Below are 23189 nucleotides of genomic sequence, written 5' to 3' on the forward strand. Positions count from 1 at the left end.
ACAAACGTGGAGTAAAAGTCTACACCATGTTGTAAAATGACTTGATTACAACTGGGCAAGTGTTTCTTTGGCAAACAGTGAATGCATCTATTTTTTCCCCCAACAGAGTGCTGTGAAAGGGGGAGAGAAGGAAGGCTTTTAGAGCACTCCAAATGTTTCATGTTGATTTATAATTTTCAAAGCATGCTTCCATTTTAAACTTTTTCTCCCTGTAAGGGAAAAAAATAAAGAAAGAACTGAAAATGAAATATTTTGGTTTCGTTTAAACAACCTTTTTAGAAACAACCACCTCCCACCCCATCCTACTAAGCCATTGAAATATCCCTTATTCACACAGCTCCGGAACCACACTCCTACCGCACAGTAAATATATTTACAGGAAAATTTAACAGCAGATCTAAATACCTTTAATTTGATTGGCAATAAAAGCATTTCCCTCCCCATCCCCATGGCACCTCCCAAGTCTTTTGTCTACTGCTCCTCAGGGAGACTTGTCCAATTTACTGTGAAGGCAGTTTGTACAAATTGGAACAAGCATTGCTTGGCATGCTAGATACAGAAAAAAAATTTTAAAAAGAAGAAAAAAAAAGTAAAATATTTTATCACAGCTTTATCCTCATCACCTAAAATACAAATGAAGGAACAACCACGCCTAAGCCAGACTAAAAGGACATCCATCCTGCCAGAGGCATGAATTTGTATTTTAATGACATGCAACTACTTCTTGCTTTGTATATCCTGTAGAAGTCAGTCATGCAGTGAATATAATAGTAGGATGTAGGATCTCAAGGAAAGGGTTAGTCCATGTTTCTTAGATTGGGAAAGATACTGGCAGGCAAAATTATTTAAAGAGTTCCACTATACACATCAGTCTCCATTTAGAAGGACATTCAGATAGCCAGCATAATTAGTAGTAGGAATGAAAGGTAAGGTTTCAGCATGGAAGAAATAGGTTAGAGAGTACTTCAAACAAGTTAGATTTTTTTTAAAGTTGAGTTTGACTGAGAAAGACATGAGCATACTGGAAAGAAAAGGAAAAGGAGGACAGATGGATATATTGGAGCAAACCCAGCAAAGGGTCATGAAGATGATTAAGGGATGGGAGCATCTACTACATGAGAAGAGGCTGAAGGAGCTGGGTCTGTTCAGCCTGGAGAAGGGAAGGCTCAGGTGGGGTTTATTAATGAGTATAAATGTCTGATGGGAGGAAGCAAACACAATGGACCCAGACTCTTCTCATTGGTGCTCACTGACAGTACAAGAGGTGATGGGGATGAACTGAAATACCAGAAATTCCACTTAAAAAAGAAAAGCTGTTTGTTTGGTGGGGGGTTTTTGGTTGTTTTTTGTTTTTTGTTTTGTTTTGTTTTTTTTTATGGTGAGATGGTCAAACACCGGCACAGGTTGTGCAGAGACCTCGTGGAGTCCCTATCCTTGGAGATATTCAAGCCTTGACTGAACATGGGCCTGAGCAACTGGCTCTAGGTGATCCTGCTCTGAGGAGGGGGGTCGGACAAGATGACTTCCAGAGGCTCTTTCCCACCTCAGTGGCTCCTTCCCACCTCAGTGGCTCTAGGATTCAGCGATTTTCCTACTATGATACAGGAAGCACTGCCTGAAACAGCTTGAGAGCCATTCATGGCCTCCTTGGCAGACTGGAGGACCCTTACTGTGCCTATTTACTAAGTGGGTGGAGAAAAGAGGAGTAAGGAAATTGTGACGCATAACCTTCATTTCTGTCTCCTGCAAAAATACTGGAATAAATTCACTGCAAGTATCTGATGGTAAAATACAGAGTAACAACCAGCATGCATCTGGCAACAGGTCATATCAAACCAATGTTAACTTCTTTATGCAACAAGTTAGCAGGCAGTGGAGTTAGCACAAATACAGCAGATATTACAGCTCTATGCTATTGGGGTTTTCCTTGCATGGTGTAAGAGATGGATTCTAATTAGAAAAATGCACCCAGTGGACTATTGTCATAACCAAAGAAGAAACTGTGTGGGGTCCACCAAGCTCTGCTCTCTCCATTTGTATTTTGAGCAGTGAGCTGGGTGATGGAACAGGGATTAGCCTTATTAAATGCACACACGACACCAAAAAGGGAGGTTATATGAAACTTCAGCATTCAGAACAATACTAACAAACCAGAAGTGATGTTGATGTTTGACAAAGAAAAAAAGATGTTACATAATTTGGGTCAACTGCAAGGACCTGAACTGAGAAGCAGCAAATGTGCATGAAGAGATGATGGGGAACAACTGGCCAGTGCTGCAGAGAATAATAGAATCACAGAACCATTTAGGTTGGAAAAGACCTTTAAGATCATCAAGTCCAACCACTAACCTAACACTGCCAAGTCCACCACTAAACCATGTCCCTAAGCACCACATCTACATGTCTTTTAAATACCTCCAGGGATGGTGACTTAACCACTTTCCTGGACAGCCTGTTCCAATGTCTGAGAACCCTTTCGGGGAAGGAATTTTTCCTAATATCCAATCTAAACCTCCCCTGGTACAGCTTGAAGCCATTTCCTCATGTCCAATCACTTGTTACTTGGGAGAAGAGACTGACACCCACCTCGCTACAACCTCCTCTCAGGTAGTTGTAGAGAGCGATAAGGTCTCCTCTCAGCCTCCTTTTCTCCAGACTAAACCACCCCAGTTCCCTCAGCTGCTCCTCACAGGACTTGTGCTCTAAACCCTTCAGTAGCTTCGTTGCCCTTCTCTGGACACGCTCCAGCACCCAAATGTCTTTCTTGTAGTGAGGGGCCCAAAACTGAACACAGGACTCGAGGTGCAGCCTCACCAGTGCTGAGTACAGGGGAACGATCACCTCCCTGCTCCTGCTGGCCACACGATTTCTGATACAGGCCAGGATGCCATTGGCCTTCTTGGCCACCTGGGCACACTGCTGGCTCGTATTCAGCCGCTTGTCGACCAACACCCCCAGGTCCTTTCCCACCAGGCAGCTTTCCAGCCACTCTTCCCCAAGCCTGTAGCGCTGCATGGGGTTGCTGTGACCCAAGTGCAGGACCCGACACTTGGCCTTCTTGAATCTTATACAGTTGGCCTTGGCCCATCCATCCAGCCTGTCCAGATCCCTCCATAGAGCCTTTCTAAGCTTAAGTAGATCAACACTCCCACCCAGCTTGGTGTCTTCTGCAAACTTAACTGCGGGTGCACTCGATCCCCTCATCCAGATCATTGATAAAGATACTAAACAGAACTGGCACCAACACGGAGCCCTGGGGAACACCACTTGTGACTGGCAATGAACTGGATTTAACTCCATTCACCACCGCTCTTTGGGCTCGGCCATCCAGCCAGTTTTTTACCCAGCGAAGAGTATGCCTGTCCAAGCCATGAGCAGCCAGTTTGTCCAGGAGAATGCTCTGGGAAATGGTGTCAAAGTCTTTACTAAAGTCTAGGTAGACAACATCCACAGCCTCTCCCCTATCCGCTAAGGGGGTCACCTGGTCATAGAAGGAGATCAGGTTGGTCAAGCAGGACCTGCCTCTCATAAACCCATGCTGACTGGGCCTGATCACCTGGTTGTCCTGTACGTGCCATGTGATAGCACTCAAGACCTGCTCCATAACCTTCCCAGCACCAAGCTCAGGCTGACAGGCCTGTAGGTCCCTGGATCCTCCTTCCAGCTCTTCTTGTAGATAGTGTCACATTTGCTAAACTCCAGACAACTGGGTCCTCCCCGGTTAGCCAGGACTGCTGATAAATGATTGAAAACGGCTTGGTGATCATGTCTGCCAGCTCCCTCAGTACCCTTGGCTGGATCCCATCTGGCCCCATAGAATTGTGTGTGTCTAAGTGGTGTAGCAGGTTGCTATTCACTTCCCCTTGGATTATGGGGGCTTCATTCTGCTCCCTGTCCCTGTCTTCCAGCTCAGGGGGCTCAGTACCCCAAGAACAATTGGTCTTACTATTAAAGACTGAGGCACAGAAGGCATTAAGTACCTCAGCCTTTTCCTCATCTTTTGCCACTATGTTTACCCCCCACACCCGATAAAGGATGGAGATTCTCCTTAGCCCTCCTTTTGTTGCTAAACTATTTATAGAAACATTTTTTATTGTCTTTTACAGCAGTAGCCAGATTAAGTTCTAGCTGGGCTTTGGCTCTTCTAATTCTGTCCATGCATAACCTCACAACACCTTTGTAGTGTGACAACTTCTGAGTTGCCTGCCCCTTCTTTCAACTCTCCTTTTTTCCCTGACTTCCAGCCAAAGCTCTCTGTTCAGCCAGGCCGGTCTTATTCCCTGCCACCTTGTCTTGCGGCACATGGGGACAGCCTGCTCCTGTGCCTTTAAAATTTCCTTCTTGAAGAATGTCCAGCCTTCCTGGACTCCTTTGCCCTTCAGGACTGCCTCCCAAGGGACTCTGTCAACCAGGCTCCTAAACAGGCTGAAGTCTGCCCTCCAGAAGTCCAAGGTGGCAGTTCTGCTAACCCCCCTCCTTACTTCTCTGAGAATTGACCTCTATCATTTTATGATCGCTACACCCAAGATGGCCTCCAAGGATGGAGGGATGCTATAGACTGCAAGCTGAACATAAATCCGCAATGACGTTTCCTGTAAAAGTGGCAGACATTATCATGGGATGTATAAATAGGATTACAATCTTCTAGACAGGTGAAGTAAACCTTTTGCTTGACCTTGCACTGCAGAGTCCTCAGCTGTAGGCAACAACCTCTAGCAAAGATTTTGCCAGAGACTGAAGAGAGTCTAGGGGGAACTTGGAGAATGACAAGAGGTCAAGAAAACACGACCTGCTAGGAAAGACTGAGTAAATGGGGTTGCTTTGCACATAGAAGGGAAGATTGATGGGAAAACCTGAGCCTTCAAATCTGTGCAAAGCTGCTGCAAAAAAGAAAGAGAGGAAACGTTCTCTTAGTTTGTGTTGGACAAGACAAGGGAACAGCTCTAAACCAAAGCAGGAAAGATGAAATGAGACATTGGGAGACCCTACATGCAAGGACAAAGCACCTCTGGGAAAAGGCAATGTGGGGAGGGTCTTCTTACACCTGGAGATGATACAAGCAGCCAATGCTGGTCAGGGGCCAATACTGCATCCAGTCCTGTTTAACATCTTCATTAATGATCTGGATGATGAGGCAGAGTGTATCCTCAGCAAGTTTGTTGATGACACCAAATTCAGAGAAGTGGCTGATACACCAGAGGGTCGTGCTGCCATCCAGAGGGACCTGAACAGGCTGGAGAAATGGGCCAACATCACAGAACAGTTGAGGAGACCATCTAGGCCAAATGCCCCAGCTCAAAGCAGGATCAGCTAAAGCAGGTTGCCCAGGATTGTGTCCAGTTGGGTTTTAAATATCTTCAAGGATGGAGACTACGCAACCACTCTGGGAAACCTCTGGCATTTGACATTCATAAACTGGAGTCCCTCCTTGGTATCTAGCCAGCCATATTATCCAAACGGAGTGGTGGCTGTTTATGGGATGGGAGGAAGAGGTCACATAGGCAATGCGATCTATTGCAAAAGTGGTTGCAGACACAGAACTTCCAGACTCACAACCAACTTCCAGTCTTGCATTTGCATGCACCCCAGGCTGAGCATTCACTCTTTTCAGGACAGGTCCATCACATTGTAAGGAGGACCTCCAGATTCCTCAGGAAAGAGAATTAGGAACTTGGCTGTGGATTCAGTGGGACCTTCTGGCAGGCTAACAGCCAGCTGAAGCCAAGACCAGGCATCCAGGTGAATTCCTTGCCCTGCATTTCACAGTGAGCTGTTGGAGCTGCTGGACTCTCACCAGGATTTCTCCTGCCTGGGGAATGGCACTGCTACCACAAAGCAGACTGTTTCTGTTTACTGTTCAGCTCTAGAAAAATAAAATCATGGACAGTTTGGATAATAATTACCTCCCATTAATGAATGCACGGGGTGGTGAGAGCAATGGCACTCTTCTATTCTATTCCCAGCTCTACTACTGTTTTGCTGATGGAAACGTGCCTTCACTGCAGGCTTCAGAAGTGATTAGCGATGATGACACCTCCATTTATGGATGAACAACTACAGTTACAATTTTCCGAGGTTTTTAACCCAGATAAAATCCTTGTACCAACCAGCCTGACCTTCATAAAGAGAGAGCAGATCACTTCACACAAATCACCTTTACACGTCAACCCCTACAGTTTCTGGTCAGACCAGGTCACCTCTTTCCATAAGAGCCTCTCAGAGGCTCCAGTTAATGAAGGATCAGCCCCAGCCACTCCGTTAGGAAAGCTGTGTCTTCTCACCTCTTGAACTTCGCTGTTTGATCTCTGGTGCCTCTTAACCTTCCCTCAGATGAACTAAACAGATTGAGCCCCTTTCATTTCTCACTAGGAGACTTGTTTACCAGCACACACAAATGTCCTGGTTAAACCATGAAAACAAATCACAATAAGTGAGAATACTCAGCATTTTCTTGCTTGCCACAGCGCTGCCTCCATTTCCTTGCCTGTAAAATGGACAGACAGATACAGAGCCCTCCTATTTGCAGAGTACCAGGATTAACTTGGTTAATATGGAAGATTTTGAAGCCGTGAGAAGAAAGGGCGTATTTGCAAAGCGTGCTGCTTTTCCAAATCCCCTCTAACAGTTTGTTCCCCAGACTAGACTCTGTCATTCATGTCACAGACATGACGCTTTTTAGCTTCCCTTCTCAGGGTTCTTCTCAATTATTAAAAACAAAACTCGATAAATAAACCCTTATGCTGCTCACCTGGAAAAATACCTCTTTCCTCTTTCTCAGCCTGAATTTATGAACAAGCTCTGCTGTTGAAGCACCTTTTTTTTTTTTTTTTTAAATCAATGGTTTTAACATTGAGTTGGTGTAATTGCACAAATCCCCAAGTGCTCGCTGAGTCTCGTAACACGACTGTCAGAGGTCAATCAGAATAGCTGCAGGGGATGACTTTCTTCCTTTTCAGTCTGTGTCTTTGAGGTAATTTATGCTCCTCTGGATCTTCTTCTGATGTTTGTAATATTAACGTCATGTTCTCGGGTGGCTTTAGGCAGGCAAGGCAAGGAAGCAGTGCTCAGGAGCTGAAGAAATGACTGGCAGGAGAGCGGTCCAGGAGTGATGCCCTGCACACAGCAGGGCTGGGGATGCAGCAATACAGATGCTTCATCCCACTTTGCTTCCCAATTAAGTTTTAATGCTGATGGAAGGTCCTTGGAGAGTGAAGTCATCTCTGTCCCCATGGCCTGAGGAGCACACTGTCTAGCCTAGGTTGACATGGCACAAAATACGGTGGCAACAACAACAACAACAAAAGCCCAGGACATTATATCTATAATCAGACCTTGTACAAATTGAATTCTGAATTCCAGAAACTTCTAGAGACACATATGTAGTACTTGACAGGTACAACGTCACTTATGACTGTAAACAACCTGATTCAACACACTGAAGCACGCTCTTGTCTATCCTCCTCCAGCTGAAGTGTACTACAGAGTGAAGCAAACGCCCACAGCCTTAAGGCATCGTGGAGTAGTTGCAAAGTAAAAACAGCACAGATTATCTCAGAAATGAGCTGCTTCTGCTATTCTGGAGATTTGCTAAGAAACAATGAGAAAAATTCTCTTTTCGCATTCTTCCTCATCAAAGCCTTATTTCAGGAAAGCATCTGATCACTTTCTAACAGATTTAGTTTTTCTCCCCTGCAGTATAGCTGCCATTGTTGACGTCTCCAGGAGCAGAACACTTTGTCTTCAGGAGCAGATACTATCAAGATAGGCTGTGAAGTCCGATAGCGAGATAAGACATCCGTGACATTTTATGGAGATATATACTGAGCCACAAATAGAGACAGTTGGTTGGCTGTGCTTCTAATTGGGATGACACTAAGAGCTCTGGCTGGCCTCAGCGCACTTGATCGCAACCTTCACTTAATCTTGTGTTTCCACCAGCTCAGCAACACGATGCAAACCCAAACATGAACAGTTTCTGTCTAACCCCTTCTTTAATCAGTCAGCCATTCCCAAGGTTTGCAGCTAACACCACCCACCAGGTACACCAGACCCTTTCTTGTCAATCACAATGTACCTCCAGCCCCACCAAGCTTGTGAAGTCTCCATCTAAGACCTCCTATTGATGTTAGAGGACTTAAGATCTGATGGACTGTCGTGCAACACAAAGGAGAAGGAAATCATAAACAGAGATGGGAAGGAACGAATGCCTGAAAATCATCTGTATACAGTTCACGTTACACAAATGTCCGCGTATCAGACACGAAGAACAGAGGTAAGGCAAGCAGTCTGGAAGCCTGTTGTGCTCCTTTCATGTCAGTCCCAGTTGCCACTTCAATACACAGACATTTCTTCCCCATTGACCTGACCGCATGTCTTCTCACAAAAGAACTGAAGACAGTCTTCAAATCCTGCTAAGTGGCATCAGAGACAGGTTGGCCTTAGGCAGATGCCAAGAACAAGGACTAGATATATTTTGTTTAGCTTGGGAATCTCAGATTCATAGACACCCCCCCCCCCCCCATTTAAGCTGTATAAACTTCTTGAGAGCAAAAGTAGCTATTTAGGGCTGCTAGATAAAGTCTTCCGTCAAAAGGATCACAGATGCCATGGAAAGATGGATGCCTTCCATCTTCAAAGCACAAGGCAGCACATACTGAAACAGTTGGGTTCCCAAAAGCAGCAGCCGAGTGTGATAAATGACAAAGTGATTGCACTAGCAAGGTCAACCCTCAGGACCCAAATATCTTTTCACCTGGAGAAGCAATCAGGCTTCCTTGATACCTAGGTATTTAGATCAAGAGAAGAGAAGAAAGACTGTCTTTGGTAGACCAAAGATGTTTTGGAGCCTACCGCCACCGAGTTGTATATAACACTTTCTACTGTTCAACTCCAGGCTATATGGATGGCAGTGCTTAGATGACCCAGTGCCAGGTCACTATTAGCTCATTTTGATCGAGATGTGATGTCACCCTTCCTATTTTTCAAACTGACATTAATATAATGGTTAAACAACATTTCTTCTGGCTCCTGCAGAAGATGATCTACACAGCTTCCAGCCCTGAATTTCCCTAGTACAAATGCTCTGAAACAGTTCCTGTTCTAGTCCACCAAGGGTTTTCTTTCTTTTTTTTCCTGTATTACCTTCTTCTATTTGCTGTTTTGAGCCACGTTGTCTACTTTTTGTGAACCTTGCATGTAGAACAGTCTTAATCTATCCATATGCTAGACAAACACAGAAGTATTACATATTTCAGTGAACAGCAAAATTAAATTTCCAGTCAGTTCAGAATCCAGGTTTCATCTGCTTTTTCACTGGCTACAAAAGATGAATATTCATATCTATTCGCTGAAAAAAAAACCAGGGAGGAGGAACACAAAGAAGAAGGAACTAGTGTCTAGTTTGCTACTGTGAAGTTAGAGTAAACTTATTGATTATAAAAGATGTACATGCATGAATTGATAAACCACCTGCAACACGCTATGTCAGCTTAATGAAAGTAGAAATAGCATTTATAAATTTATATTGGATTTCAACACGATAAGGAAAAACACATCTGAGGACAGCAACCAGTTTTGTGTCCACAGGAACGTCTTGACTGACGGACCTGCAATGCTTTAGGGGAAGGAGATGCAGGGTAAAATGGGATGCATGAATTAAGTAATAGATTCCTAAATCCCAGGACCCTGCTCCCCATAACCCAACAGCACTCGTTTCCTTTGTACCACTTCCCAAAGTAGAAATACTGCTATTCAACACACACGATCAGAATATACATCAGCCTAAGTTCTCATCTGCACCAACGTTCACTGGTAGTCATATCATAAATAAATCCTGCAGAAGGCTAAATGAGAAACAGCATGGTCTATTGAAAAGACACAGTACACTGTGGGAAATTCAAGAATCTACTTCTACCTTTGGTAGCAATTTGTCAAGAAACAGTAAACAACTTGGTATCTTCATTTCAGGTTTCCTACCAAGACCACGGGAGATGACAAAGTCAATTAAGCACGATGTAAATCAAGTCAAGAGATGGTTGTGGAAAGGAGAGAATTAAAAAACTATCACACTGGCCATATGATGTACAGCAGTCTCCAAAGCCTAATGTCTGGGGAGAAAATTTGGGGGGGGGGGGGGGGGGTGTTCTGCTTGGGGTTTTTGGTGTTGGGTTTATTAAGTGGGAACTGAAAGAAAACCAATGAGATGCTGTGCAGCTGTTTTCAAGTTTCTTTTCAGTGAGAGGTCAGCACTCAGGAAGGCAAAATGAAACATGTTCAAAAATCAAATGTCAGTGAAATTGGGCAGCCCAGGTCAAGCACCAACTCAAGATGCTGAGTCTTGGCAGGAGCTGAAGGATGACTTGCGGAATCCCCAGAATGCCTTGGAAGCAAAGGCCACCTTTGAAAAGATAGAAAGAGGGACCCACAAACCCATGCAACCAAGGTGAGAAATAGAGATATCCTCAAATATTTCAGGGATATAGAGGACAAAATAGTTCAACACAACCCCAAGCAGTGACTAGCTGGAACGTGAGCACGGAACCAACTACTATGTAACCATCACGTAACTATGAAATCATTAGTCCTTGCCTTCCCCCAAGAATAACCTCAAACAAAGGTCAAAAAACCACAGCAGCCACATTTACTTATGCACCCATGCAAAACACCTTAGGAATAATGCATCCAAATAAATACTCATCGCCTTCCCCTCTTCATACAAATCATCTAGCTCATGAAGAGGCAAGGAGGGCCAGCTTGTACACACCACCAGCCTCTGCTGACAAGAGCCCTTTCGACGTTTCTATTCCTTGCTCTGCTCGTTGTGTTTCTACAGTGACTCCAACTATGTATCTTCACACAAGACTACAAAAGACTTCCAAACAAAGGCCATGCTGTGAGATAAAGTAAAACCAAAGTAGCAAAAATACATGCACTCCAACAATGAGAAAATGCAAGAAAGATCCCCGGGATTGCACTGGGTTCTGTGGCCTCCCGTTGTGAATCACAGCCTGGAGGCAGCAATGGCCGTGAGCCAATTTTCCTGCCAAATTGAAGTGAATTTGCTGAAAAACCTCCATTGAACCTGCACTGGGCCACTGTACCCATCGGAGGGAAAAAAAAAAAAAAAAAAAGCGTGTTCAATTTTCCAACTCTTTCACCTTTGCCGAGACCCCTCAATTGATGGAGAAGATGGTTCATCCCTTAATTATGTCAAGTGATCCTTAATATCACACCGATCTGCTGTTTACAGAAGGACTTTCTGCCTGTATGTTTAAAGCACAACACTATCTCCCTAGGTCAGGAGGGAGGGTGAGCACCTTGACTAACTTTATTTCAACTTTCCCCCTCCCCAAATAAAAGCCATCAAAAAATAAGAAGTTTTTAAAGCAAGGGATGCTCCTCAGTAGGTGCAAAGTCACAGGCAGGCAAGGAATTGCTCGGGTTGCTTGTAACAAGGCAACAGGATCAAAATTAAGTAATGTGGCCTGAAGAGGAACAAGCAATAGAGATGTTTTTGACCACAGGGATGCAGCAGAAAAACACAGCAACAAATTTGCCTAAATCCTAGGAAAACACGCTAACAACCACCCCTCATCAGCCGGGGAGGGAAGGTTCTCCGCGATGGAACGGAGCCTCCTGCCACATCTCCTGCCTGCAGCAGAGCACGGTAAGCAAGCGCAGGATTAGCATAGCAGGAGAAAAGAGATCTCACCACGTTTGAAGGCTTACAGGCAAGGATGACAAGAAAGCACGCACAAAGCGTCTGGATGTGCAAATATGTGTTGTCAAAGGAGCTTGTCTTCTCCAGACCAGCTCCACTCAGAAAGTGTTTTCTGGGGAGACAGCAGAGACAGCTAACAGCGTGAGGCAGCCTGCGGAGAGCTAAACTCATCACCTTCCCAGCTTTCTTTCACCCTAATGACAGATACATTTTGGGGTACATCCACCATCATGCAAAGAAAATCGTATCGGTCAGGTCTCCTCTGACACAGCCTCCAATCAGTTATGACCCAGAGACCATAAAAAGCCCTGTTTCAGCTCATTTCCCAACTTCGGTATCATTCTCCGCACACTTTGGGACTCCTTCCTGCTGATAAGCTCGTGTAGCACATGATGGCACCAAAGGGAACCAAGTGCAAATATCGAGGAGAAAAAGCAGCTTCGCTTCAGCGCGTGACTCATGCAAGAAGAACGCCAAGCCCTGAACGAGCCAAAGCAAAACAGCTGACTATCAAACCCTGCACGTAAGCGCAAAGTTGCCCTTAAAAATACAGACTGCAATATTTTCCACCAAAAAAGCAGTTTGTATTTTTTACACAGTTAGCCATGTCTAAGAGCCTGATGAGACAGGACACACAGTGTGGGATGCAATTGTCTAAATATAGGTGCCAAGTACCATCTGAGATGCACTGTGAGGCACATGTGGGGCTGGTAGACCTGACTGGTGATGCACAGCCTTCTGGGCTGGCCCAAGAGTGGGAACCGGCTCCAAATTAAGGCACCTATACCTCAATGCGTGCAAAAGGTATCTGAGCACCCATGGGGACTGGTAGAGAAGTCAGTACAGTCAGTGAAGACCGGAGAACAAGTCAAACTACGCAGGAGGTGCCTACTTTTCAGCAAAGAGAGGGAGTGGAGGAAGATGGCAGCTCCTGGGAAGGATAAACATACAAGAGATTAAACAAAATAATAATTTACCTCTAAATGTCTCATTTTCACCTCTCGTTTCTGTGTTTTATCTAATTCTACCACTTTCCTCCTAATACAGTAGAAGAACTAAACAGGTGAGGTCTCTTCAGGGTGGAAAAAAATGATAAGGTGGGGGAAAAGCCCAAAAAATAACACCCCATGAAGTGCTGAGTCACCTGGAAAAGGCAAACCACCCCCTCTTTTTCCAGTACAAGAACTGGGGAGTAATGAAGCAAATCCAGGAGAAGACAGGAATGAAAAAAAGGAGATACTCCTCCATGTAAAGTCTAGGTAATCAAGAACTCCATGCCACAGACTGCTGTGGATGCTAAAACCTTACACAGGCTTAAAAATGTAATAGTACTATGAGAAGAAGAAGAAAATAAAAGAAGAAAAAAAAATCCATTGCGCCATATTAAATGTACCACCTTTGACTCAGGGAACATGGGGAAACACTGGGAAAAGCCTTGCTCTCTTTGCCCTGTTCTCACGCTCTTCACAAAGCAGCCACAACTAATCACATAACTGGACTGGATTTGGTCCACCTTGCATAAACACATCTCTGCGCTGACCAAGTTTGTCTTTTCGTATGACAATACCAGAAGGAAATCCTTCAGGTAAGCACAGAACTGGATAGTTGTAGCTGCTAGGATACTTGAAATTTGCCCCTTTTCATCAGCAGCTGTGTCTTGCCTCTTCCCATGGCCCTGGTGAGTACACCCTCCACTCAAGCCCAGTATTTTCACCTTATAAAATAGGTTAGACCCAAACCTAAGAGGCATATTTCAAGATAACCATACTATCAAGAATCACCAGATCTTTGTCACCCAAGACTAAAGAGAAATACTTAGCAGAAAGGAGAAAGCAAGACCATCGCCAGGGTCCCACCAACCACCAAAGTCTGGTGGGTGAGCATCCTTCTGTGTTCAGTCAGGCTCAAATCTAAATCCATCTGTGCATTTATGAAGGTAAACAGTCTTTGGAGACTAAAGTCAGGAAGGGGCACAAGGAACTAACAGATGCTAGGTTCACATCTGATGAAAAGTGTGCAAAAGATGCATCTGTGTTGCACTTCGTTTCATGGCTCTTAACAGAAATATTGTAATTATGTTGTATAACTGCACACCTGTAAAGGATGCATGTGAATCAAGGTGGTTATAAGCTATAAAAATATTTAGGTCCCAAATAAGGTGAGGTGAGAGATGGACCCTGTTCTCCTGTATCTGTCCTGAGCCTGTGATGGTAGTGCACACAGCACGTTCATCATGCAGACATTCCCTTTACAACATCGTTACACAGAACTGCAATATTGAGTAGAAATACATACTCCCACACAAGATTTTTTTGATTCTCTATCCCAGCTTGCCTGATCTCGCTGGCCCCATTTTGTATTGTTTGGTTTTGGTTTTAGTGGCTTGAGTCTAAGCAAAGGATAGGATCCATATTTGAGAATTGTTTCCTCTTGCTCTTTGTATGTATGCAATCAGTTTTGAACTTACATTTTTGGTCTCACAAACTTTTTCAGCCTGAAGAAAGCATTGTTCTGAAAATTAAATATATGAAACATAAAATGAAGGAGACTCTGTAATGGAGTTGGGACATGGACCAAAAGAACTTGTATTTCAAAAGTTCTATTGCACCGTTTGCTTGTGTTACATTCAAAGGTTTGGGAAGCCATCCAAATCTATACAGACACAAAATAATCCACAGAAATTACAGCTGCAAGGTGCCAATGACAGTGAAAAGTGTTTTGATTGGAAAATGAAACTGAAAACTCAAGAATGAGGTGAAAAGCATGAAATAGCCTGTGCAGAAAATGTCCAAAAAAAGAAATGGTGAACAGAGGAGATTTGACACCACAATCCGCACACACAAAAAAAGAGACAAAGGGAATGAAAGAAGCCCTGTGCAAAAACGAATTGGACAAATTTTGGAGGAGTTTCCACCCTTTCCACAGGTTTTTGTTTTTGTTTCCCCTCTTACCTCAGTGGAGGATCTGGTAGATCTCTAATGGGTTTGGCCACTTTCCTCCTTCTGTGAATAAACCACAGGAAAGTCCAAACTTCTGAAAGCAAGGGAAAGAAGAGAGAACTGGAGACCCTATGGGCCTTACGTGGCTTCAGATCAGACAAAAATCCTTGGCTGAACCGATCACAGCCATAGGGCATAGCTCCCCAACACGGATCTTCCCAAGGACACAAGGTCCATGCCCCCTCCCACCTCCCCTGAAGAGCTGCACCTCTTTGGAGACCTCTTAAGGAACACGGTGGCTGGTGAGTCCCAAAGCACATAAAGCTCTTCTGAAGACCCATCACAGAAAGTCCAAGGACACCTCTTAGTTTCCAGAACCAGTCACAAGCTCATGGCTCCTCTTCTCCCGCATTTATACTCCCCTGGGTAAATAACCTGATTAAATCACATTTAACTTGGAAAAAACCCCAAACAAACAAACAAACAAGAAAAAAAAAAACTTAAAAGACAAGTCAGCTATGCAAAGATGAAAACTCTGGCTTTACATTTAAAAATGATGGAAAAGCTTATCTGTTCTACCTTTCAAATCAAAACCCAGTCTCACTATGTTATAAGGAAGGAAATGAAAACACTGCAACTGGAGCATAACTGAAATAGTTTAAGGTCAAATAAAAACCAAACAATTCAGGCAATTAAGTTCATGGGAGCACAGGGAGGGTGCACAGAGTTGTGTCTAATGGTTTTGTTCCACAATGAGATCAGAAATATTTATTCAAATTGAACAGTGCCTCCCTCTTTGTGCTGCCTTAATCCAAGGATTAAATCGTTATCCACGAAAGGTATGAGAATCTGGCCCCTAATGATTACATGCTCATAAAAATCAGAAGATATTGTTGCTATTTCAACTAAGTATCATAAACAACTGCATCAATTAAATTTTGCCAGGCACTGTACATATTGCAGATGATTCAGAATAAATTGTTTCATTGCAAAACAGAGTATTTGCAAGCTCCAGCAGGGATGGATAGTCCCACTTTAAATTGCTCTAAGGAAATACATGCCTCTACCAGGTCGTTATTTTGCGGAGAAACGTTTTGAAATCCATTTTCAAATAGTCAATTCAAAAAGTTGACATAGCCGCTCTCTGCAGATAAAATTAAGGGAAACTATAAAAGAACGAAAGGCTAAAAAAAGAAATCTGGTCCAGATGGATTCCCGGCTGAATTCTATAAAATATTTACAGATCTTCTGTCACCAAAACTTACGTTTCTTTTTGATGAGGTGGAAACCAAAGGCTCTCCACCTGTCTTTTTTTTTTTTTTTTTTTTTTCTTCTGTTAAACCCTCACAGAAGATATAATAATGTTATGTAGGAAAAAAAAAAAAAAAACCAAAAAACAACCCACAACAGACTTTAATCTCAGCTGTAATTACTGCAAGTAACTCCAATTAATCAATGTTGATTCTAAAATTCTGTGAAAAGAGATATTGTCCCTTTGCTTAATTTAGCCCAAAGTTGTTTCCTAAATTCCAGCTTCAAGAGTTTGTTCATTAAAATAGACTTAGCTCAGATAAGCACAGGCTGATACCACCATCATTCAACACAATAAATTAACAGCCTAGTCCCATGGCAGTGCTGTCTCTAGATACCAAAAGATACTTCATCAAGTGTCATAAGGGTAAAGTATCCACTTTTTCATTTAAGATCAGCCAAAAAGTTTGCAATCTTCTGCTCCTAAAAACGTATGTTCCATTTGCCTACATACAGACTGCCGGACCTCAGCTCCCCCCGAAGAAGGGAGCAGTTTATGTATACGTGACATGCAGATTGACTTTATATTTTTTGTGGTCCCGTAGATGATACAGCAGAGGAACATGGAGCAGCCCTTTAAACTGCAAATAATCCCATTGGTCCTGGTAGCACTTTTGGAGAAGGATGTGACTGAGCATCAGCAACGACATCACTAATTCAACCCTTTTGTTTCAGGGTGTGTGCATCCAGGTAGTGCTTGGTACTTGTGGATTTGATGTAAAAGGTAACAAGGTGAAGGCAGTGGGCTGAAACGAGGGGATGAAGGTCCAGGTCACGGCACTCAGATCTCTTGCTCAAGGCTAGGCATCTTTGTTCTTCTCCCTGTCCTCAGTAAGGGAGTCAAAGATCTTAAAAGACGAATTCCTTCCATAACAATGCATGTGTTAAACCTGAATTTTGATCTCTGTTGGGTGTTCTCAGCAATACGCAGCTTAAAGAACTATCTCCTCTCATGTATTTGCAGATTAAAAGGGGGAAAAAAACAACCAAACAAACCAAAAAAACCCCACACTGTGGTCTGCTTTCAAGCCCATTTCACATATTACAGCATGAGATAAGAATTTACAAAACATGAGATGTTAGGGGCATGTCCCAATTTTTTTAAAGCTGACCTTGGATTCATTGTTCAATGCAACATTATGCTTTATACAAGCAAAAGAAGAGACTACATAATGAGTTGGTCTCCACTGGATGTTGACTTGATAAGCACTACAATTAAGTCAAATTAGCATGCTGCCCTTCCTTTCCCTTCACACTTTCAGAAATGTCTCTCTAAACCAATCTATGATTACCAGTCATACATAAAAGCTTCAGAAAAATACTCCTCCACAAGCATATGGCAGAGCAAATTTGTCCAGCATTGCAGGCTTTTCATGGCATTTATCTCAAAGAAGGTATTACACAGCGATATAGATGTCTCTATGTGTTGGCTATGCTCAGAAAGGCACAGAGCTATTCCTTATCCCACCATGGTGTGTACCGTCTCCTTAGGAGACCATTCTGCTCCCCAGAGATGCTTGAGACAGATGAGGACTGGAATCAGCTCTTCAGGTTCTCAGCTGTAACATCCATCCTTACCATCAAGGCTGTGCTTTCGAGGATCTGTATTAGACCTCGCTCATATGCCATGGCAACCAAATTCAAGTGCGCTTCATCAAAAACATTACTTATTTAAAAAAGAAAAAAGAAAAAAGAAAAAAAGAAGCAAGTTTAGCCAAGCACTTTATGAAAGACGTAACTCCCATACGCAACGGCCACTATTAAAAACATGGCAATAATCAGCACATTCCCATCGCAGCCACACTGTTCATGATGTTCCCTTATCTAAGGGTAGAAGGAGCACAGCGAACAGCATGTTCGCTGTCAAAACATAACAGCAGCCGCTGGTATGAGTTAACCTTAACCATTAAGGTATCCAACCTGTATCAGGATATTATCTCGGAGTACACCGAACCAATTCAGCTCCCCTGATTTAACTGGCGCTCAGGCACGGTGAGGTGGAATAGCTCCTAAAATAACAACTTCAGACAATGTAATTTCATTAAGGCAGGCTGACCCTTGCTGCTTCTGCTCGCGCTCCTCTGTGGTATCATTTTTCAGTGATTTAGTTCACTCTCCTGCAAACCTCCTTTTTCTTTCCGTCTTCCTAGTTGTGTATATATTTACAAATACAGAATAATAAAGAGAACACAGAGAAGCCCTCAAGGCATTTCTCGCCATGCTGGTCCAAATGAGAACACAAGAAGAACAAGATACTCTAAGTATTATACAGCACTTTGCAAGAGCATGCACAGCCTTCCTTTAGTGGCTATTTAATTAAAAAAAAAGGTACAAGAGCTAACAGTGCCTGATGTATACATAGGGAACTCTTCAAGCTCAACTGACAATTCTGAGGATTCAAGGTTCAAAAGTTTGCCCTGGTTTCGGTGGGGATAGGGTTCATTTCCTTTCTAGCAGTTGCCGTATTGTTATATTTTAAATTTAGTACCAGATTAATGTTGATAACTCACTGATGTTTTCAGTTGTTGCTAAGTAGTGTTTATGCTAAGTCAAGGATTTTTCAGCTTCTCATGCCCAGCCAGCAAGAAGACTGCAGGGGCACAAGAAGTTGGGAAGGGACACAGCCGGGACAGCTGCCCCAAACTGGCCGAAGGGGTATTCCAGACCATGGGACATCACGCCCAATGTATAAACTGGGGGGAGTGGGGCTGGGGAGGGTGGATTGCTGCTGGGGAACTAACTGGGCATCGGTCAGTGAGTGGTGAGTGGTGAGCAATTACATTGTGCATCACTTGTTTTGTATATTCCAATCCTTTTATTATTATATTATTATTATTGTCATTTTATTTTTGTTATTATTATCATTATCAGTTTCTTCCTTTCTGTCCTATTAAACTGTTCTTATCTCAACCCATAATTTTTCCTTTTTTTTCCCCGTGATTCTTTCTCCCATCCCACTGGGTGGGGGAAGTGAGCAAGCAGCTGCATGGTGCTTAATTGCTGGCTGGGGTTAAACCACGTCAAGTTATTAAAAACTACAAAACCCCCAAACCCACTGGGACAAAATCTAGCTTTTCAATTTGTAGGGTTAAAAATCTTCCCTATACAGACATCTTGCACTGACCTGAGGTGCAGGCAGACAACAGACCCTCAGAGAAGATGGTGTTTTTTCTTTCTCCCTGCATCTACTCACTATTTTAAGAATCCTCACACCGTATCCCAACACCAGTGTAGCATCCAGATGCTGCTCTGAAGGGGCATTAGTTAAAACAAAATGCTCACGTACGCCTAGTCTCTCTGTCACAGAAGCCAACACAGATAAATTAAACTTGAAGGACTCTCAGGAGCTGGAAACTCAAGACTGGCTTTACTTTGCAAAACCTGAACGGTCTGAAAACTGCATTTTCTGAAAGGAAAAGACTTGGTTATCTTTCAGGCATTTCGTTCTCTAGCTCGTCTCCAGCAGTTCTGCACACACGAGTTTCTCCTTCAGTGAAAAACATTTTGGTTTTGCATATATGTAAATCTATGTATTTAAAATTACAACATACAAACTTATATTAATTTCAATTTTATAAGCTAAATAACTTCTAAAATAAGCAGAAAATGAGACACATTTCAGCATCTCTTTAAAACATTTTGATTTCTCACATGAGTCTCAGTATGTTATTCTAACTGCAGTATGGATTTGTTCCTCTCTAAAACAAGCCTATAATGAACCAAACAGAGGCACAAGAATCCCAAAGAAAGATAAGCCCCATCAGCCATGCCCCAAATCATCTGGAGAGGGTAAACACCAGCCTGTGATTTCAAGCTGTGGTCTCCAGAGAGTTTCCCCCTTTCTTAATTCTGCCAGAATTCTCCACTATCGTAGTCCATCACAACCTCTCCCACTATTTTACCCACCAGCAAAACCAGAAACCACATCCACCGTCCTTTGCAGAAATGTGTCAAACTTTTTCACTTAATGAAGTAAAATTCGAAAGCACTTGAATAATTTTTTGATGCATGACATGACTAAGTCAACCAAGACCTTTTCAGCCAATGTTGTAGTCGGGGATGCAAGCTTCATTACAGTTCAGTACAACCATCAGAAAAGGAAAGAATTTCATAAAAAGGGTCGATTCAGTAGATCAGCATCAACCTTTCAGACAGGACTGAGTTATTTCACCCATCAGCTCCTCAAAAGAGCAATCAGATGGTCCCAATTTCTGTTTGCAGTCTAGAGTGAAGGTCAGGTCTCCCACTAGGGAAGCTTTGATGGCCCCATATGGATGGATACCATCAAAACGTGGAGAGGCCTTTGCATACTCAGGACATGACTTTTCCAGGCTATAACCTCTTCAAGAGGGACCAACAAAGCAAGAACATTCAAACCCACACGTGACAGTATTTCCACACTACTGACAAACCAAGCAGCATGCAGAATAAGAAGACACACCAGCGAAGACCAGCACTTGCCTATGAAGTGTAAGAAAAAATGTTCTCTAAGGGACTTCAGTCTGGCTGGCATATGCTTGAAGTCTCCTGCTGCCAGGACTAAAACATCCCTAGAATTATTTAATATTACAGCTGACAAGTTTCCTACCTCAGGAAGCATTGTGCACCGCTCAAGGGAATTTTGCGTTAGACCTCATCTTGATATAGAGGAGTTGATCAAAGAACTGAAAATTAGTGGCTGCTTGGGTAATCGTGACTTGTTCCCTTTAAAAAAAAAAAAGTATTAAAAAAAAATCTAAAACAGTAATATAAACCCTTGCTGGTTTTAAAAGGCCTGTTTTACAAAGGCCTGTAAGTAGAAAAAGAAAAGGGTAACTGGATGTGTAAGAGGTGATAAAAATATCAACAACATGCAGGAATTTCACAGGTATCCCTTCCTGGATATACACAATTCTCAGTTAGGGAAGACGGCAACTCCTCTTACATGGGGTAAAGAACTGTACAAAACAGTCCAAAAGCATATGTTCATATATGAACTTGGGGGGAAAAAGGAAAATCAACCAATGAACCAAACAAAACCCACGTCTTCCCCTCCCCACCAACAAAAAAAAAAAAAAAAAGGAAAAAAACCAAGAAATCTACAGACAAAAAAAACCAAGTAAGTTAAAAAAATAATGGGCGGGGAGGGGAAAGCTAACTTTCACAATGGAGCTGGTGCAGGACAGGACAGGAGGGGCTGAACTCAAAAATAACACAGGAAAATCAGGAATGTTTGTAACTTTTTTCTACACCTTTGCAAAATACCTGGAAAACATTCAAATACAAAATTTCACCGAAAGCCAGTGGAGATTATTGTACACCCCATCGGTTGCTCAGGAAAATTCAAAAATAGCAGTTCATATGTGATTAAATTCAGCAAGCCTCAGTAACATAAGCACCAACACTGTGAAAGAGCAGGGCAAGCAGCGATTTGGCTCATTAGTGCTGATTTGTGACACCATTTGGAAAAAATCAAGGGAATTCCAGAAGAAAAGCTAACGTTGAATCAAAGCTAAGGGTAAAACAGATAATACAGTGCTCATTATTGGCCTGCCAGCCTAACAACAAATCCAGGAAAAGAAGCAAGAAGAAAAAAAGAAAAAAAAAAGAAAAAAAAGAAGAAGAAGAAGAAAGAGCTGATGCTGGACTCAATTATTAAAGGAGAATATTTTAATTTCCTGATGCAATGGAAAACTTAACCCTTGCTTTCTCTCCAGCAAGGGATAGCTCAATGTGTTTGTTCTCCAAGTACTGGTAAGCTAATGCTCAGCCATAAGAAATACTTATTAAATATTCAAATCAGTATGGATTTACGGAAACCATGGTTTATTGAAGTCGGTGACGTGTTTTCATCCACAAGATCACAAGTCACACTGATAAGGATGTCAACACCGAAGTCCACAAGGCGGAGCACTGTCTTGAGTGACCAAAGAAAACCAATGCATCTCAGAATAAAAAACCTCATCAATCACAAGATACCAGGCTATAACGACATGCATGCAATTACCAGAGATGGGACATGTTTCCAGAATAGTCCAATGGGAACGGATTCTTGGCTGGCCCCGGGTCGTTTATATCAATGACTTTGTAGAAACAGTTTAAGGCTGTGCAAGGATCAGTGGAATTGGTTAAAAATGTTGTGCCAACAGGTCACCGACATGGAGAGGTCACTTCCACGCTTCTCAGCGCTCCACCCAGTCATGGCCACGCTGAGTCCAGCTACAGCCAAGTTCTATGAAACATCAACGAAGCATCAAAAGAGAAGCCAGAGAAATACTCAAATATTGGAAATGCAGAGTTTTTCCATGACTGTGATATGTTTAGCTTAACTAAAGGTACATTTTGGTGCAACTTTATCTAAATGTTTATGTATTCATCATCGTTGTATGGAAATAATCTTTAACTGACTCTTTGATTAGCCAAACAAGCCAACTCACCATAGATTGAACTTTAAACTTGGTCACAAACCAGAAACCAGGTGAAAATTTGCATCAGAAAGGATCATTACCATTGAAAAAAATCTGCTGTGGAGATTTAAAAAAATAAAACAGCAATGAGGTATAATCTAAGTTTAGATTTCCCTCCCCCACTTAAAAGATATGATTTAGTTCAGAGGAAAATAACTGAAGGAAAAAAAGACTTAGGGTATTCGCTATATAAAAGGTCAGACGAGATAATGAGAGTGATTCCTTCTGGCTTTATAATCTGCTTCTCCGCTGCCACTAAAATAACTGGAGCTACACTCAGTGGCAAAGCTCAGCACATACATGGATGCAAAGCTCATAACTGCCTTGGTGGATTTTTTGGAAGAAAGAAAAAAGATCTGGGGTGGCTTCAAGCAGCGTCACCCAGCCTTTCCATGGCTGCAAAGCGCGTAGCAACATCTTCGTTAGCATTTGGGTGCTATTTCAACAACATTTTCTTTAGGATGGTGATTCTGCCACTGATGTTCCTGATCAGAGCTGAGCTAACTTGATTATTCCCTGGTAGCCCAACATTATTTTCAGTGAAACAAGTGGATTTGGGGCACAAATGAATTTTCTTTGGGATCAGGTTTCTCCAGCATTTCCTTCATTCTTTTTGCAGCACGGTAGGCTGATTCCAGCTGTGACAAGTATCTTTCCCCATCTCTGTCCCGCCCACTCATTTCACTTCTCTGCCTTTGCTTCTCCTCCTCCTGCCTTTCCTTTGTTATAGATACCAAATTAACTGCTTAATTCAGGTGTCTCCTTTGAGGTACC

At 42.8% G+C, this 23189-nt stretch overlaps 1 protein-coding gene across 18 annotated transcripts in view; it reads right to left on the bottom strand.

Annotated features, from left to right (window-relative positions):
• Positions 1-23189, bottom strand: part of TSNARE1 (t-SNARE domain containing 1) — a 485628-nt gene that overhangs the window by 378449 nt on the left and 83990 nt on the right. For 5 of the 18 annotated variants that reach the window (XM_049828073.1, XM_049828090.1, XM_049828042.1 and 2 more), the window contains one exon: positions 14671-14752. The exons of the other annotated variants lie outside the window; for them this stretch is intronic. The gene's annotated coding sequence lies outside the window, so the exon portion shown is untranslated. The remainder of the gene's footprint in view (positions 1-14670; positions 14753-23189) is intronic. 18 annotated transcript variants of the gene reach the window in all.

This window comes from Accipiter gentilis, chromosome 2 (genome assembly GCF_929443795.1).
Source record: "Accipiter gentilis chromosome 2, bAccGen1.1, whole genome shotgun sequence".
Classification (NCBI taxonomy): domain Eukaryota; kingdom Metazoa; phylum Chordata; class Aves; order Accipitriformes; family Accipitridae; genus Astur; species Astur gentilis.